Consider the following 20,381-nt stretch of genomic DNA (forward strand, 5'->3'; position numbering starts at 1 on the left):
AAGAGAGAGCCTAGCAGGAAACAGAGGCTAGTGGAAGAAAAGCACAATTGAAACTGCCACCCATCATCCCCTTGCAGGCATCTTTTTTCCATACAAGTGTGGAAAAACATATGCACTTGCAAAATAACTGTAAGGAAACTATACTCAGATAATTTTTAATTATAGTGATAACTTGATTAATGAAGCTTTCAGGTTAACCTCACAAATAAGAGGAAACTTTACATATTACATGAAATTGTAGTATATGTCATCGGGTTAAAAGCAACATGCCTGCCAAACTTACACAATAAAAATAGCTCTGTGAGCCTTCTTATTTGTCCACATTGAGTGGAGATAAGCAGGGCTGACTCCAGCCAAAATTAGGGCAACTTTTTTCTTCCTCTATATCCACTATTCTTATCCCAAGCAAAACAACAAAGCATATGTTAGCCTCTTTTTTTTTAATTTGTATCAAACTCCCCTTGTCTTTTTATTACAGTCTATGGGGTTCTCATGGCAAATATACTGGGGTGGTTTGCCATTCCCTTCTCCAGAGAAGAAGAGGACGACAGAGGATGAGCTGGTTGGATGGCAGCACTGATTCAGTGGACATGAACTTGGGCAGACTCCAGGAGATGGTGGGGGGACAAGGAGGCCTGACGTGCTGCAGGCCGTGGGGTCATGAAGAGTCAGACGAGAGTTGATGGCTGAACAAAAGCCCCTGTCCCCAGGCTCTGTGCTGTGTTATTCTTTCTGGTGTTCTTTGCTTTTGTAGGCCGGAAAGAGTTGGGAGCAGTCTTTCTTTTGAATCTGGGACTCACTTTTCTTCCCCACTGAGCGTCTAATGAGTCTCTTCCTTTTCTTGTTCGAACGTTCCACACCCTGACCCGCTTCTCTGCCTTCTTTGTTTTATGGCACATTTATATTTTTGTAGTTTGTAGATGAACATATTTTGTATATGTTTGTAGATGAACATATTTTCTGCAGATGCAGCCACTATTCTACTCTCCTATATGACCAGGTTTCTTGACTCTGGGATATGCCTTTCCATCTGTAACTATCTAAATGTTTATTAAAACATTTTGGGTTATGAGTGTGCATATTTTTCAGGATTTGCTGATGCATGCGCTATTAAGTATAGTAGCTATTTAAGTACATAATAGCTCTTAAGTCTCAAAGCCAGAATAGTAACATCTCATTTCTCAGAACAGCTCTGTAAGTAGGGAATAATCAATATATGTAATTACAAAGTCTACATATACTTCACCCATTGGAAGTCTCCTTTCTGTTTCACAAATTCATGAGTTTATTTTGTTATTGATGTTTCCAAGCTTGAGTAAATTTAAAACAGCAAACTAGAAAGTGGTGTGGATACTATAAGAAGAAAATACACTTTTGTGAAAACTGGAAGATGAGAACCTGATACTAAGGAAAGTTTGAAAAATCATTAAGAGTGTGTAAAGCAATATTGCAAAGTAGTTAGCCTCCAATTAAAATAATTTTTTTAAAAGTGTGTAAAGGATGCTTGTGTGGGAATCCTTGAAATGTATAACAGTATGTTGCCCTTTAGGGTATGATCCTATGAGAAATCAGTCTTTGGGAATGGACAAAAGGATTTAAATTTAGTTTTTGTGGCTTCTTATGGATCCTTGGTATCACCGACTGGATGGACGTGGGTTTGAGTAGACTCCGGGAGTTGGTGACGGACAGGGAGGCCCGGCATACTGTGATTCATGGGATTGCAAAGAGTTGGAGACGACTGACTGACTGAACTGAACTGATGGATCCTTAATAAATTCTCAAAGCTTTGTTTTCTTCATCTCTAAAACAGGAATAATAACACCTGTGTCATTGGCTTGTAGAGACCATGAGACAGTGCATATAAAATGTTTAGTGTAGGGCTTTAGAATATACTTATGTGGACTGAGGATCCCATTATTTTATAACCTTGAACTCTGTCTAAAACACTCTATTTAAGGAACTGAGAAAATGTTACCTGATGGTTTCTGGGTGGTAGGATTATGACTTTCTTTGCCTTCTTAATTTCTATACTGAGTTTAACTTGTATTAAAAATTTTTTTTGAAGTCTAAAGGAAGAAGAAAAAAGATCAGGGAACTTAAATACATTTTTAGTAGTACTTTTACTGAAAATTTTAATTCTTAGGGGCCTCCGCTGGTGGCTCAGTCGTAAAGAATCCAGCTGCCAATTCAGGAGACACGGGTTCAGTCCCTGACCCAGGAAGATCCCACATTCCTCGGAGCAGCTTAAGCCTGTGCACAGTTACTGAGCCTGTGTTCTGGAGCCCAGGAGCTGAAACCTGTGAGCCCATGGGCCCCACATACTGAAGCTCCAGGGCCCTAGAGCTCTTGCTTCGCGGCTCGAGAAACCACTGCAATGAGAAGCCCACACACCACACTAGGGATAGCCCCTGCTCTTCAAAACCAGAGAAAAGCCCGCTCAGCAACAGAGACCCAGCACAGCCAGAAATCAATACATAAAATCTAAACGAAGCAAGAAAATCTCAGTTCTCAGACTGATACACATATAACTGTCCTGAAAACTCAGCTATTCAAAACTGCCTCGTCCCCAAAGGACTCAGGTAGACAGGCTGAGGGTTTTACCTATAGGCTTGGTCCAGAGTCCTTTTTCTTTCCCCCTGTCTTTTCCCCTCCATGCTAGTGAAAGAAGCATGGGAATCTCAAGGCATTAGCTAAGCCAGCTCCCTTTTTTCTAGGTAATATTATATCTAAATGGAGTTTTTAATCTCCACAGGAAAACGTAATACTTCTTTGTAGTTCTCACAGCCTTCATGATTAGGAAGATCTGTCCACTGCTGTATTAAAGTCTTCCTACTATACATACTTTTCTCTGTACTTTTTTTTTTAGTATATGTTTAAATTTCTCTTTAGCTTACCCTTCCATGGTTTCCATAGTGATTGGTAACTGTCATCTCTTTTCCTTTCTTTCGCTACAAGTAGAAAATACTTTGGTAAAAAGGATGTAGTACTATATTGCCTCTAGTTTATACATACCTGTTTTTAAAACCATCATGACAGTTATGCTCAAACATACATACTTTCCTTAAAAGCAAAACAAGCAAGCCCTGCTTCACTGTTAGTGTGGTTACTTCAGTGAGCTTTGCAAACTTTGAGAACGACGTTTGAATTATAAAAGCAGAAGAAACCCACTGTTTCTCAGCTTTGCAAAATAGTGTATACTATTTCAAGATGAGAAAACAATGATATGCTTTATGGCAATAAAATACATATATTGAATGACTTCGTCACTTGAATATTAATGGCTCTTTATATAGTTCCAGTCCTCTCTGCCCAGGAACTCAAATGACTTAATTATGTTTGGTAGCCATGAGTCCATGAGAGTCTACTTACTATAATAGGGAAGCATGGGAAAAGTAATTTTATTTTCTTAATGGGCCTAAAATGGAGCATTAGGAGTATAGATATCTGCATTAATCAATTTAAAGCCTATCAACTTTTTATAAGAATTTTTTAATAAGTGTAGTGTAAATTGCTTGTTTCATTAGAAATATTGCTAATTATGTAACTGTCAGAATGCGAGGCCATGCACTTTTATTGTACTTGAGCCTAAATTAATGGTTTTTAGTTGCAAAGACCACGCTTTTCATTTTCCTCTCCTGCTCTTATCATCTCTAGTCTCACAGAACGGTCTGCCCAACGACCAGCTACAAAGAGGCAACACAGAGAAAAGGATTTTTGCCCTTTCTCACAAGCTTCGTGAGATCCTTTACCTCTTTTATTCTTTATTTTTCTTAGTCTTCACTATTTTACTTTGAACTCTGATCCGCCCATTTATGTATGGCATCGTGCCGATAGGAAAACAAAGCAAATTTTAAAACTTTTTAGCTCTTTTTACAAAGGCACTGACTCCGTTGTGTTAAATATTAAATACTTAGAATGATCTATGTTGTGTGTCAAAGGGTAAAGTACCGTAAAGTTTAGAATGCTCTCAGGCCATTCCATCCTTGAAAATCATTTAGTTCATAAACTCATCAGGCTACAGAAAGGAGTATCCTAGTGGGCAGGGGGCTGTTCTGCAGAAGGGAAGTTCCTCTGGGCTGCTGTGTGTTGGAACCATTTTTCATTGAAACTCCACCTTCTTCTGGAAAGCAAAACTCCTAGTATGACTCAATAGCTAGAGCTGTAGAAATGTGCAGAAGAAAAGGTACATGACTGCAGAATACCCTGGAGTAGTTGGACATGGTTTGGATGGCAGAAATTTACCTTTACTCCTTTTCTACCAAAGAGGGGTTCCCTGAGGTAACCAGAGGTGTGATGGGAAAAGCAAATGGAGTGTTTTTAATACCTGCATGCCGATGTTGTGATTGTCATAAATCCAATGAGAAGTGGATGCCTGCGGCTTTGAAGGAATGTGCTTAGTGCACAGAACGAAAAGGCTTCTCAGTTAACTCAAAGGCTAAAAACACAGATTAAAATTCAGAGAATGAGGAAAAGAAAATCCAGGGAAGTCTTTGAGTTTCACTGGAGCAAGTATAGATGGTTAGGATTTGATTTTCTGGCATGGTCTGCAAACCATATGCTTTTATTCCAAATAAATAAAAAGCCCTTACAAAGCTCAAGTGAGTGTAAGTCCTGCAGCATAATGAAATCACTTGATTTGCAGCAAGACTGTTCCACAATACATAAACTAAAAGAACTGAGAAAGGCCATAGACAACTTTTTGCAGTACTTGAAAAAACAAGCAAGTCACCATGTATTTTTCAAAAGGAGAAAATGATTTGTCTCACAATATGAGCAATATAATTAAAAAAAAATCTTTTTTAATGTTTAGGACCTTAAGGGTGTAATTATTGGGTATTCTTTCTCATGCCTTTTTGTTCCACTCTTTGCCTAGACATAAATACCAAATTCCATGCCTTTCTTAGGCACTTAGAACAATTTCTTTTCATGCCAAACCTCTTAAGCCTCCTCCCCTCCCTTTTTTTAATTTAAATTTTATTTTTTTGGCCATGTGGTGTGGCATGTTCCCCAACCAGGAATTGAACCTGTGCCCCCTGCATTAGGAGCATGGAGTCTTAACCCCTGGATGACCAGAGAAGTCCTTACCTCCTTAAAAAAAAATTTTTTTTGAGAAATAATTCGAATAACATAAAATTCACCCTTTCAAAGTGCAATTCACTGGGGTTTGGAATATTCACAAAGTTGTGCAAACATGGTCACCACTATCTGATTACAGAACATTTTCATCACTCCAGAATGAAACACAGATCCATGAGGAGTCACTCCCCATTTCTTCCTCCCTGCAGTCCCTGACAACCACTAATCTACCTTCTGCAGATTTGCCTCTTCTGGACGTTTCATATAAGTAGAATTATACAATATATGGCTTTTTGTGTCTGGCTGTGACCCTATGGACTGTCTCCCACCAGGCTCCTCTGTCCATGGGATTCTCCAGGCAAAAATACTGGAATGGGTTGCTATTCCTCCTGCCAGGAGATCTTCCCCACCCGGGGATGGAACCCACATCTCTTACTTACGTCTGTCTCCTGCACTGGCAGGCAGGTTCTTTACCACTAGCACCACCTGGGAAGCACTCTTTCACTGAGCATAGTGTTTTCAATGTTCATGATATAGCAAGTGTCAATACTTTACACATTTTTAATGACTGAGTAATGTTTATTGTAGGGATATACATTTGCTCTTTACAGTATTTGATTTATTTTCACTCCTAGTTGCCCTATGGAATTAGTCTGTTGCATTTTATTTTATTTTACAGTGGTTATAAGAGAACCTCTGACAGATCCAGTAGTGCATTTTCTACGATGACGGTTTTCTAGAATTATGTTCCCAGGTACAGCTTAGAAAAATCTGAGAATAATTTCTTCCTCACCAGTTATTAGTAGTTATTCTCTAGTGAACTGAACATTTTGTTTTTAGCCTAATTCAAAAGTTACACCAGGTAGGGAGCTAGTTGGCCAAACTGTTGAAGGGACTCTTAGCTGAGTCAGCTCAAAAGAAAATTAGATTTGTATTATATCCTTTTTAATTTTAATTTAAAACATTTCCTGCTAAAATAAGGACATTATGTGGGCATTTTACAGACTTAGAGAAGATAGAAAAACAACTAAGGATTTATGTCTTTCTGTATTCATTTTGTATGTTTTTCACATTAGAAATGTGCAAAATGCTTTTCACACTTTTTAAGTTAAAAATTTATAAAAATTTTCTATAGTGGAATAGAGAAAAATGCATTTACTTTTGCCTAAATTCACTCCTCAGAGTATTTCTGTATTAATTTTGAAGTAGAGGATTGGGGGCCTCCAGGACACCGTTTTCCAGATGATACAGCTGTTGTAGCCACTAGTGGAGGGAATGAAGAGCTACTTCGGCAGCACTGGCTCAGTCAGAGTGTGCTTAGGCATGGGTAAAGGCAAGGCAGATAAGAAACTCTGCATACATATGTGCGGGAGCGAGTCACTCTCACTAGGGGCGTCGGGAAGGCACTTCTTTCCCCCTGATCATTTTCACTGTCTTGGTAATTGCACCCCGGTTTACATTTGGAGAAGAATTTCTTTCCAATTGAATACAGTTTGGTGGGACTGTCAGACAAGAGGCTGTGTGCCCTCTGCTCTTTGTACTGAGCCCGTAAGTCTCTCTCCTGGGACTTTGAAACCTGAGGACTCAGAATGGTTGGCACAGATGCGTTTTAGCAACAGCCCTGCAAGGTGCTCAGGGACTTGTTCCATCCTGTTCATATCCCGTAAGGACCTGGCCTCAGAGCTGCCCCTCGATTCTGCAGGGCACCTAACACATGGCCAATAAACTCCCTCTCTGCTTGCTTTAGCATCTTACTTATTCTAAATACTACAGAGGGTAATAGTATAATTAGATTCATTTTGTGACATTGCATACTCTAGTTCATAAAGTGGGTTTTTGTAAAATAGCTCTGCACATTCTCACACATCTAAAACACAGGCATTACTTTAGAATACAGATTGACTGCAATATAGGATCTGATTGCAGTCAGTCTGATCCGGGAGACAAGTTTCAAAACATAAAATCTTAACATTTTCTTTCTAATGCTGTAGTATTCCTTTTATTTGCCTTCTCTATTTTCTCTATCGTGTCTATAAACTGTCTCCTTAGAAACTACGATAATCTTGTGGTTTCACTGTTATTGTTTTAGTTATTGTAACAGTATATTACACTTTCCTTGTAGAAATAAGATAAGAACAAAGCTGTAATAGTCAAATGAAGCAGCACTTTGAATGGTGCCTGGTGTGTTAGTCGCTCAGTCGTGTCCAACTCTGCAATCCCATGGACAGTAGTCTGCCAGACTCCTCTGTCCATGGGATTCTCCAGGCAAGAATACTGGAGTGGGTTGTGATTCCCTTTTCCAGGGGATTTTCCTGACCCAGGATTAAATCTGGGTCTCCTGAATTGCAGGCAGATTCTTTGTCATCTGAGCCACCGAGGGTACAGGTACCAGGTACATCACAGTTTTAAAAAATTATGAACAAATGAATGTGTAAATAAGAGTGATGAGTGAATAGTATATGCTCTATTCTCTGTGGAACTTTAGGTAAGGAAAAAGCACCTCAGCCTGGAGTGGCCAAAAAAAGTGACTCTGAGCTGCTGAGAGAAGGGCAAGACTTGAGCAGACAGTTGACAAGGCAGGAATTCTGAGCGGGAGATAAAGGTGAGCAAAGGCACACGTTCTGTGGGAAATTCTGAGAGACGGGAATACCAGACCACCTGACCTGCCTCTTGAGAAACCTGTGTGCAGGTCAGAAAGCAACAATTAGAACTGAACATGGAACAACAGACTGGTTCCAAATAGGAAAAGGAGGACGTCAAGGCTGTATATTGTCACCCTGCTTATTTAACTTATATGCAGAGTACATCATGAGAAACGCTGGGCTGGAAGAAGCACAGCTGGAATCAAGATTGCCAGGAGAAATATCAATAACCTCAGATATGCAGATGACACCCCCCTTATGGCAGAAAGTGAAGAAGAACTAAAAAACCTCTTGATGAAAATGAAAGAGGAGAGTGAAAAAGTTGGCTTAAAGCTCAACATTCAGAAAACTAAGATCATGGCATCCAATCCCATCACTTCATGGGAAATAGATGGGGAAACAGTGGAAACAGTGGCTGACTTTATTTTGGGGGGGGCTCCATAATCACTGCAGATGGTGATTGCAGCAATGAAATTAAAAGACGCTTACTCCTTGAAAGTTATGACCAGCCTAGATAGCATATTAAAAAGCAGAGACGTTACTTTGCCAACAAAGGTCCGTCTGGTCAAGGCTATGGTTTTTCCAGTGGTCAGGTATGGATGTGAGAGTTGGACTATAAAGAAAGCTGAGCACCGAAGAATTGATGCTTTTGAACTGTGGTGTTGGAGAAGACTCTTGAGAGTCCCTTGGACTGCAAGGAGATCCAACCAGTCCATCCTGAAGGAGATCAGTCCTGGGTGTTCATTGGAAGGACTGATGCTGAAGCTGAAACTCCAGTACTTTGGCCACCTCATGGGAAGAGCTGACTCATTTGAAAAGACCCTGATGCTGGGAAAGACTGAGGGCAGGAGGAGAAGGGGATGACAGAGGCTGAGATGGCTGGATGGCATCACCGACTCGATGGACATGAGTTTGGGTAAACTCTGGGAGTTGGTGATGGACAGGGAGGCCTGGCATGCTGCAGTTCATGGTGTCGCAGAGTCAGACACGACCAAGCGACTGAACTGAACTGAAAGGACAAAAGTGGAAAACGGGAAGCTGCCCTTTGTAGGCTGGAGCTGTGGTGTGGACTGTGACTGCTGCTTTTCTGCAGGTGAACCCCTGTCACTGCCAGCTTAGATCTGCTTCTCCCACTGAGACCCCACTTTCGTTTGCCTTTTCTAGTGGGGATTGATGTTCTCCGGAGCCTTGAGTATTTTCCAGAGTGGGATAGGACGGGTTTTCCAGTGTCACTTACCAACTGTACCTTTCAAACTTTCTCCTTTCACCTTTGTTTCAAAGCTCTGCTTATGGGAATTCCCTGATTGTCCAGTGGTTAGTCCCCCAAGCTCTCACTCCTGAGGGCCTGAATTCAATCCCTGGTCGAGGAATTAAGATCCCCCAAGTCTCACAGTGTGGCCAAAAAATAAAAGCCCTCCTTCATTAGAATTTATGCTGTTCAGCCATGCCCTCTTTATCACTGATAGCTGCCTTTCATGTGCTTCCTGGATCCTTCCTTTTTTCTGTTGATCTATACAATCCAACAAGTATTTATTAAGTACCTAGTGTAGTCCAGGATCTGTTTAGGTTCTGAGAATACAGTGAGGACAAGAGAAAATCAGTGCCCTCATCGAGATTACATTCTAATGGGAGGGTAGGTAATTAGGAAAATACATGTGTACTGTAATTTCACATTGAGTTAAATACTCTGAAAAAGAATTTTTGAATAGGAATTACAAGCGAGGGGTCAGAGTTGAGAGCTACTATTTCAGATAGACTGATCAGAGAAGATTCTGAAGAAGTGATATGGGAGCATAAACCCAACTGAAGTGACAGGCTGAGGATTGCTAGAGTGTTTGGTCATCAGAAGGTGAAATGAAGTGTCCTCTTCACTGGCCTGTGGAGACTGTGGTCGGGAAGGCATCACAAAGCTTTCTGGCATGGATCACATATTGTGGAAGTGACTACTCAGATTTGTGTTTAGTAACAATAAAGAAACTGCACAGTTTCAAATAGGAAAAATGTACTCTATAGATTTACAGTTTGAGTTTAGGAGTGTTTCAGTGAATCACAGTAAAATAAGACATAGAGATTTATAATAGCTATCAAGAACAAGTTTTTGGAAATCACTTGTCTGTGATAGAAAACAATTTTACAGTATTAAGTTGCTTTATCATGGATTTAGAAGTGAATTGCACTGGGAAAAAATGTGAAATATTTGGAAGAACAGTACGCAAGACAGAAGGAAAAGTATATGCAAATGCCCTGAGGTGAGAATGAGCATCACACATCTGAGGGCGTGCAAAGAGGGTGATGTGGCTGGAGTTGAGGATAGAAATTATCAGAGGAGTGGGCAGTGGCAAGATCATGTGGGGTCTTTAGCTTCCGAGTTTCCAAATTGGGATTTTCCAAATTGGGAAAGGAGTATGTCAAGGCTGTATGCTGTCACCCTGCTTATTTAAGTTATACGCAGAGTATATCATGCGAAATACTGGGCTGGATGAAGCACAAGCTGAAATCAAGATTGCCAGGAGAAATATCAATAACCTCAGATATGCAGATGACACCACATTTATGGCAGAAAGTGAAGAAGAACTAAAGAGCCTTTGATGAAAGTGAAAGAAGAGAGTGAAAAAGCTGGCTCAAAACTCAACGTTCAAAAAATGAAGATCATGTCATACAGCCATCACTTCATGGCAAATAGATGGGGAAACAGTGGAAACAGTGACAGACTTTATTTTCTTGGGCTCCAAAATCACTGCAGATGGTGACTGCAACCATGACATTAAAAGATGCTTGCTCCTTGGAAGAAAAGCTATGACCAATCTAGACAGCATATGAAAAAGCAGAGACATTACTTTACCAACAAAGGTCCATCTAGTTAAAGCTATGGTTTTTTCCTAGTAGTCATGTATGGATGTGAGAGTTGGACCATAAAGAAGGCTGAGCATCGAAGAATTGATGCTTTTGAACTGTAGTGTTGGAGAAGACTCTTGGACTGCAAGGAGATCCAACCAGTCCATCCTAAAGGAAATTGGTCCTGAATATTCATTGGAAGGACTTATGCTGAAGCTGAAACTCCAATACTTTGGCCACGTGATGCGAAGACCTGACTCACTGGAAAAGACCCTAATGCTGGGAAAGATTGAAGGCAGGAGGAGAAGGGGACGACAGAGGATGAGATGGTTAGATGCCATCACTGACTTGATGGACATGAGTTTGAACGAGCTCTGGGAGTTGGTGATGGACAGGGAAGCCTGGTGTTCTGAAGCCCACGGGGTCACAGAGAGTCGGACACGACTGAGCAACTGAACTGAACTGAACTAGCTTCCAAGTGTTCTTCTCTCTGAAGTCCTCCCGTCAAACTGGGATATGTAGGTGATCCAACAACTTGGCTTCTTTTCCCCTTGATCTTATTTCCTAAAGTTTTCCATGTTTCTTTCAGCCATTTACTTTCACTGCTGGCTCTCTGGCCCTTGTCTTCACCTGATCTGTTCTGCTTCTGAGAACACAGTTTCAGACATCCCATCCTCTGAGATTGATCCGGCTCATAGATGAGTTACCTCCGACACTCCAGTTCTTCAGCTTCACAGGGACCTTCAGTTCTCTTGCCCGAGCCCTCCCCATTTAACAGCCTCTGCTCTGCTGTGCTGCGCGCTGGTCACTCCAGTCACGTCCGACTGTCTGCGGGACTGTGGATCCTATGCCCAGGCTCCTCAGTCCCTGGGGTTCTCCAGGCAGGAACACTGGAGTGGGTTGCCATGCCCTCCTCCAGGGGGTCTTCCTGACCCAAGGGCTGAACCCTCATCTCCAGCATCTCCAGCATCACAGGCAGATTCTCCACCGCTGAACCACTGGGTTAACAGCCTCTGCCCATCTGTATTTCCCTCCCTCTCCAAATCATGACTGATTCACAGCCCACCCCTCCAGACACCCATCACCGCCAATATTCCCAGTCCTAGTGTTGCACCTCCGGTGGCACGTATCTTGCCCACTGTGCATGAAGGCATCTGTCCATTTTTTTTCTTGCTAGCTCACAGGCTGCTGAGCCCCACAGGAGAAAATATGCCGAAGCACAGAGACCATCCTGGTTATAATGGTCATCAGTCCCAGTGAAGCCCTTACCACTGCCTGACTAGCCTACTGTTTCCCTAGTCAGCCATCTCCCATTTTCAACAACTATTTCAGAACTTCTTCACTGCCCTGACACCTCTGACCCACTCACCATCTCCTCTCATTCTCTGCTGATGACTGCCTCCTTCTTCAGAGAACAAACGGAAGTGATCAGTTAGGAATTCTCTCCACTTCTGGCCAACCAACCTACAATCCTCGCTGTTCTCTGCACCGATACTCTTTCTCCTATTCCAGTAGAAAAGGCAACCCTCACGTGTCTGGATCCCATTCCTTCCAGTATCCTGACACTTTTGTATTTTATGCTTTTATCTGTCTTTCTGATTTCCTTTCATTAAAGGGGGGGTGGCATTTTCCAGTCTGTCTCATCTTCATATCTGTTGACTCACATCCCTCTCCAGTTACCAAACTCTTTCTCTTCTCCGTTTCAGTAGCTTCTGAAGAAGTCTACCTTCCCTTCCTCAGCTACTCATGGCAACACCTCCAGGACTTGGTGATTGTGCTCAGGTGCTCAGCCGTGTCCGACTCTGCGGCCCTGTGGCTGTAGACCACCGGGCTCCTCTGTCCATGGGATTCTAAAGTGGGCTGCCATCTCCTCCTCCAGGGGATCTTCCCGACCCACGGATGGAACCTGTGTCTCTTCCGCGCCCTACATTGGGAAGTGGATTCTTTACCACTGAGCCACCCGGGAAGCCCTTCCAGGATCTTCCATGTTGCTAACTCCATTCTCTGTACGTTTTTCAATCCTCATCTTACTAGAGCTTTCATCAGCTTTTGACAGGGTGGATCACGCGTTCTAAAAATGTGCCTTTCCTCAACCTTTTTTTCCTCAGCACTCTCTTGTTTTGTCTCCTCTCTCTCTGTCAGCATGTTCTCACTTTTCTTGCAAGATTTCGTCGTCTGCTGTCCTTTCAGTTGTAGGTGGTCCACGGAGCTTTGTCCTAAGTCCTGTCTCTACAGACTTATACCTGCATAAGTTACACTTGTATAAATTTAAATTTATAATTTACACCTGTATAAATTATAAGTATATAATTGAGTTCTTCCTCTTGGTTTTACTGCCATCAATTTGCTGATAACTCTTAACTGTAGATCTCTAGTGCATATTGCTCTCCTGAATTTGAAACACATGTATCAGCTATCTGTAGCTCCATGTAGCTACATGTGCAACAGGTACAACAGGTACTTCAAACTTGAGACAAAATTTAACTCATCTCTTAACAAACTTGCTTTTCTCCCAGTGTTCCTTACTCAAGAAATGGCATTGCCATCCACATAGTTACTCAAACCAGACGTATATCACTCTTGGCTTCTCTCTCTCCCCCTCACTCATCACAGCTAGTCAATTACCAAGCCCTATCAATTACATCCTCTTAAAATGGCATTCAGATGAGCCCACTTCTCTCCATCCAGTGGCCTCCTTGCTCTTACCTGGGCTACTGTATCTACCCCCAGTTAACTGGTCTCCCTAACCCCCTAGTAGTAAGTTCCTCTTTTCCCCACCTGTGCTCCTCTCCTCCAATGCATTTCCTCCACAGCCGCCAGAATTATCTTCCAAAGAGAAATTATATCGTTTGACTGCTTAAACCCCTTCAGTTGCTTTGCGCTGCTTTTGGGGTAGGTCGTGGCTCCTGCCTTCGTCTCCAGCCGCACCTTGAATTCTCCTCTCTGCTGCTGTGTTCTTTCGGTTCCCTTTCTTCCACTGTCTGGATCCTCTTCCATCATCTGCCAAGGTAACTCACACGCCTTCCTTCGGTTTCGGATTAAACATTTCCCCCGGGAGGTTCGGAGTCCCTGTTCTGTTTACATGGTGCCCTGAGCTGCCCTCTTCATAAAGTCAGCAGATTTTGTCGCAATTACTAGATTTATTACCTATTTTTTTCTGGATTGTAGGAACTGTGTTTCTCCTTGTTTTCCTGTTGTCTGTCACTGTAACTGGACATGGTAAGTTCCAATTAAATGTTGAAAGGAGAAACGGAAAGAGAAGAAAGTCTATAAAAGGCAGTATCGTACAAAATTTGCATACATTTTAAGGGTAAAACGAGACTCCAAATAAATTTTGCTTTTCTGTCATACAAATATGGTTTGCATTAACCTTACAAGTTATTAATACATGTCAGCTTTCTTTCCCCACTTCAGTGGAAAGACATATTTTGAACATTTTGTCTGCAGATTCCATTAAATGGATAGAGCTAGATATTTACTTAGACCAGTGATTTTTAGCCTGGAAATCTCTTGGTGGGGTTTTAAAAATTTTGTTTCCTGAGTCCCACCCTCACAGATTTTCACTTAATCTGCCGAGATTTTTCGAAGCTCTCTATACGATTCTGATACACAGCAAAAGTCAAGAACACGACAGTTACTGGAGCTTTTGTTTTTGTGACTTGCTTCACTGACTGATTTTGGAGCCTGTTGGAAAGTAAGAACTAAAGCAATGCAGATTCAGCAGCACCCTGATCCACCCACAAGTGCTTTCACCTACAACCACAAATGGCTGAAGTAGTGAAAAGAACTCCTTGGTCAAGTCCAAAGGTGGTGTTGTGAGCTGAGTCACTCAGTCGTGTCCAGCTCTTTGCAACCCGCTGAACTGTAGCCAGGCTCCTCTGTCCATGGAACTTTCCAGGCAAGAATACTGGAGTGGACTGCCATTTCCTCCTCTGGGGAATCGTCCTGACCCAGAAATGGAACCCAGGCCTCTTGCACTGCAGGCAGACTCTTTAGCAGCTCAGCCCCCGGGGAAGCCCCAGAGGCAGTGCTGGTCTCAGGCGCCTTTGGTCCAACGACCCGGTGACCCCAGTCACCCCACATCTTTCTGTTTCTCTTCCCAGGCGTGGTGTGGCCTCGCTCCCAGTGTGGGCCTTCGTCGTGGCAGAAGGCGGCTGCTGAAGCCACCAGGAGAGGGAGGGCATCTCTGTCCCAGCGCTGTCATTAGAAAAAGTCCTCAGGGTCACACTGATGGGCCTGGTTCAAGTCACAGACCAGTCGCTGTGTGCGAGGGGTGGGAATGTGGCAGCGCGAGGGTGTCGTCCTCTCCCCAGGAGCCCCAGGCATCCCCGAGTGAGAGGAGGAGGGGAGAACAGTGAGCGCCGAGAGCATCAGACATCTGCGGTCACGCGCAGTGGTGTCGCCCGACTGCAGAATTCGGCCACAGCACGGTGGTAGTCCCTTAGAGTATCTGTGCTACTTTGTGAGTAGCACAGATACATTTTCACAGCAGTTCCCACAGTTAGGACTTCCCTGGTGGTAGAGTGGATAAGAATCTGCCTACCAGTTGCAGGGGCGACGGGTTCGATCCCTGGTGCGGGAAGATCCCACATGCAGTGAAGCAACTAAGGCCGTGTGCCCCAGCTGCTGAAACCCGCACGCCTAAAGCCCAAGCTCTGCCACAGGCGAAGCCACTGCGATGAGAAGCCCGTGCACTGCGGCTGGAAAGGAGCTGCTGCTCCCTGCGACTAGAGAGAGCGCGCGTGCGGCAGAGAAGACCCAGCGCAGCCCACGCCGGAAAGATTTCCACAGTTAGCGACTGACAGAAAACTAGGGTTATATCTATCTCAGAACTCTTCAGTGAGAAAAACCTTGAGAACAGAAGATTTGATTTGGGCCCGGTAAATATAAGTTTCCTTGTGTCTGGCTTTTTCTTAGTGCCTCAGTGAGCGTGTTTTCTTCCCTCAGTTTGAAAACAAAAACTGAGACCCTCCAGAGAGTCTGACATGTGGATCGCCACCCTCCAATCCGAGTGGCACTAGCCAAGAAGATCCTGTTGAGCTTTGCATTTTATAATTGTCATTATGAAAGCAATAGGGTTTAAGTTTCCCCCCTGAAATGTACTTTTGGATTATAATATTAGTTATGCCATTTAGCACATGCCAATGACATATGTTAAAAAAAAAAAAAAAAGAAAACTTCACTACATGCAAAAATTTCCCTAAAATCCTCCTTCCCTTTACCTGCCCCCCCCATCCCAGGGGATATTAACTCTCCCTGGTTGAAAATTCACTGTTCTACAACTTGCTGTTACCAAACACCCTTCTGATTATAACTGACTTTGCATAAAAAATTTCCCATAATAGAAAATGTGCTAACCAGCAAACATGGATTTGGGGTCTGCTTAGAGTTATGTTTCCTACTGCAAGTTAATGTATTGGCATTCGCCAACCCTTAGAGTCTCACTGTGTCTATATGTGCTAATTTTCAGTTTCTGAGTTTATAAAACAGAGGACCACATTCCAGAACAAGGCCCCTGCCTTAAACTTAGACTAAGACTTAAACTAAGACCAGAGATGTTACCCTCTCCTGGTGGCCAGCCATTCTTTCAAGCCGCCCTCACCAGGTTCCGTTCAAATTGTACCAATAAAATAATTTTTTAATAAGTGGTGTAAAACAGCACAGGTGGAATTTCTTCTGTTGTTTTTGCTGTTGTTGTTTGGTTGCTAAGTTATGTCCGACTCTTTTGTGGCCCTGTAGACTGGAGTCTGCCAGGCTCCTCTGTCCATGGGATTCTCCAGGCAAGAATACTGGAGTGGGTTGCCATTTCCTAATTCAGGGGAACTTCCTGACCCGGGGATCAAACCTGTGTCTCCTGCATTGGCAGGTGGATTCTTTACCACTGAACCACTCGGGAAGCCCTAGAATTTCTTTTACCGTTTAGAAATACAGTGCCTGAATCCTCTGTCTATACATCCAGCAAGATGGCACATGTCCCTCAACGCGCTGAAATGAGAACAAGACCCACAGGTGTCAGCATACTAGGGCGAATTATAAGAGTTTCCCTTGAAGAGGAAGGAGGGCAACCTGTAACTGCCCTCCTTACATAATGGAGCCTCATGTATCCATCACTTAATTTCAATAACAACCAACTATGGCCAGTTTCGTTTCATCAAAACCCCTACCCACTTTGTGTCAGCCACTTGCACTCCCAAGTAATTCTTGAATCAGATCTCAGACATCACTTTTGAGGTAGCGAATTTTCAGCTGGGGAGCAAATTTATTTTGCCTTCTAAAATGAAAATGATCACCATGGTTAGGACTTGCTTTTTTTCATATAATGATTCCCCCGTACAGTAAAATTTCTTGTAAGTATAGCATTAACCTGCTAAACTTTCACTTGTCTAGAGGGAGTGTGATGTGTGCTGTCATTTAAGGGATTGTTCACAAGAAATCAAGAGCAAGGCTGACAACTTCAGGACAGGAGATCAGACCACATCCTCACCTTGAGCCCTAGGGAACTGGACTGGTGTGGCTAGGTTTGACTCATAGGGGGCCACAGGGGACACTTACTGCCAAACATGGTTTTTATGACAAGACTGAAGAGTCCAGGCTGTGGGAAATGTCCTGATTCCTGATCCCCTTTTGGGTCAAAACCACACTTTCCTAGGTGAAAAGGAGAAGGCATTCCCTGAAGGAGGAGGACATTCCCACTCCTTTTAGGAGGGGACAGTCATGATGGACTTGGACTAAAGTTACAACCTATTCCTTTTTCTCATGGCCTGAGGCAATTTGGGAGCCTGGATTCCAGTTAGGGGACACAGGCCAAGGGGCCACCTGAAAGAGGGAGCAGATGTGGTCCCTGCCGTATGGTGTCTGGGTGGGAGGTAGGCAGGAGCCACCAGAATCTGAGGCTGAACATTTGGATATAGACCACCTCTAGCAAGAATTACAGATTGTCTTCTGTGCTGTGTTTTCCTCCTGTTATCTCTGAACCTTCAACAAAATCATGCTAAAGTTGTAGTCTGGTGTTACCAGTCTGGTGTGAGAGTAAGAGGCTGGGCACACATGTGAGAAGTCAGTACAAGGGAAAACGTTAGCAATCTGCTGTGAGAGGCCAGTGCTGATATCACAGGAAGGTGTCTGCATAGAGTTTTACCCCCCGGAGCCAGATACAGTGGCCATGATGGTCCTATAGGACAGGAATTTTCCAGGGATTCTTGGAGCCTTTTGGTAGGTAAGCCTGCTAAAAGACTGGTCTTCCTGTTGCCCTTCAGATAGGATGGAAGTAAAAGAAACATGTCTTTATACTAATCTCCAAGACTCTTGAGTCCTCAGACTACTAGAGACTAGTAAATATTGACATACGTAAATGCTTGCTGTGGATAGCAGATTTCTAGAAAGATATATAGGAATTTTTAACAGGGTTTTCTCCAGGATTTCACTTTTATTCTTCTATACAGCTGAAAAGTTTATAAAATATATGTATTACTTTTATAATATAAATTAATGAAAATGAGATAAGTATTATGTACACATGAAATATATGTTGCTTATCACCTAAAACCACGTGCCAGCTGAACCAAGCAGTTATTACACATTACGGATTAAATAATGGAGAAAAACAGAGTATTAAAAATATTACCCCAGGGTGGTTTACATTTGCCAAATTCCTTCTAGACTTTCCTTCTGAAATTTTCTTGCCTTAAAACAAAAGCCGGATATATCTATTCAGTTCAGTTCAGTTTAGTTCAGTCACTCAGTCATGTCTGACTCTTTGCAACCCCACGAACCGCAGCACGCCAGGCCTCCCTGTCCATCACCAACTCCTGGAGTTTACCCAAACCCATGTCCATCGAGTCACTGATGCCATCCAAACATCTCATCCTCTGTCGTCCCCTTCTCCTCCTGCCCTCAATCTTTCCCAGCATCAGGGTCTTTTCTAATGAGTCAACTCTTTGCATGAGGTGGCCAAAGTATTGGAGTTTCAGCTTCAAAATCAGTCCTTCCAATGAACACTCAGGACTGATCTCCTTTAGGATGGACTGGTTGGATCTCCTTGCAGTCTCAGGGACTCTCAAGAGTCTTCTCCAACACCACAGTTCAAAAGCATCAATTCTTCGATGCTCAGCTTTCTTTATAGTCCAACTCTCACATCCATACATGACCACTGGAAAAACCATAGCCTTGACTAGACGGACCTTTGTTGGCAAAGTAATGTCTCTGCTTTTTAATATGCTCTCTAGGTTGGTCATAACTTTCCTTCCAAGGAGTAAGCGTCTTTTAATTTCATGGCTGCAGTAACCATCTGCAGTGGTTTTGGAGCCCAGAAAAATAAAGTCTGGCACTGTTTCCACTGCTTCCCCATCTATTTCCCATGAAGTGATGGGATTGGATGCCATGATCTTAGTTTTCTGAATGTTGAGCTTTAAGCCAACTTTTTCACTCTCCTCTTCAACTTTCATCAAGAGGCTTTTTAGTTCCTCTTCACTTTCTGCCATAAGGGTGGTGTCATCTGCATATCGGAGGTTATTGATATTTCTCCTAGCAATCTTCATTCCAGCTTGTGCTTCTTCCAGCCCAGCATTTCTCATGATATACTCTACATATAAGTTAAATAAGCAGGGTGACAACATATAACCTTGACGTACTCCTTTTCCTATTTGGAACCAGTCTGTTGTTCTATGTCCAGTTCTAACTGTTGCTTCCTGACCTGCATACAGGTTTCTCAAGAGGCAGGTCAAGTGGTCTGGTATTCCCATCTCTTTCAGAATTTTCCACAGTTTATTGTGATCCATACAGTCAAAGGCTTTGGCATAGTCAATAAAGCAGAAAGAGATGTTTTCTGGAACTCTCTTGCTTTTTCGATGATCCAGTGGATGTTGGCAATTTGATCTCTGGTTCCTCTGCCTTTTCTAAAACCCACTTGAACATCTGGAAGTTCACGGTTCATGTTCCAAGCCTGGCTTGGAGAATTTTAAGCATACCTGTTACTGAGCTAGAAACTATGAAACAACTTTAGTACTCTCTCAGGCTTCCACGACTAGTAATGATGTTGATTCCTTGCACACAGCATCACAGCATGATTCTCATCCCTGTTTGCATGCCCAGAAGCCTGACTCCAAGGTCATAAACCTGCAGCAGGCTCACCTCAGCTCACCTCTTTTCAAAATTTAAAAAACTCTACACTCGATTATGATGTATGGTCCAGCACTGGAAGAGGAACTGGGGAGAATGATACAAGAATGCCTCCAGAGGATTCAACCCAACCTTCTACTCAAGGTGAGTAGGTATTATTGCACCGGTCCAGCCCAAAGATTCTCCAGAAATGAGCAAACAGCACAGCCGAACATAAAGTGAACCCTGACAAAGAGGCATAGACACCTCTGCAGCTAAAACGGACTTGTTATTTTGAACTGATTTTTCAATTCCAATCTGGTTTCTGATTGTATTTTTCCTGCTTTCGTTTCAAGAAAATCCAATATTGCATGAACATAAATGAAGGGACTAGAGAGAATAAGGTGTAAGAGATGAAGAAGGTAGTTTTAGGGTGGGTTTGGGGACTGTTTTGGAGTTGGTACTAAGTGACTTCAAAGCGGCAGGAAGACATTCAGAGGCGGCATGAGGTTAGTGTGAAAAATGTTGGTGGGGCCTCTAGTTCTGTTCCTCACACCCCAGGACTGGGGCCAGCATGTGAGCTCTTTATGTCCAGTTGCCTCCGTAGCACAGTTGAAAGCAATGCTTTCCAGCCTCACAGTTCTGTGTATCTGAGAAAGAGAACCAGGCCAAAAAGCCCAGGTAAGGAAGGGGGAATCTTTCACAGTAGATAGAAACTGAGATTCTACACCT

Source organism: Odocoileus virginianus, chromosome 4 (genome assembly GCF_023699985.2).
Source record: "Odocoileus virginianus isolate 20LAN1187 ecotype Illinois chromosome 4, Ovbor_1.2, whole genome shotgun sequence".
Classification (NCBI taxonomy): Eukaryota; Metazoa; Chordata; class Mammalia; order Artiodactyla; family Cervidae; genus Odocoileus; species Odocoileus virginianus.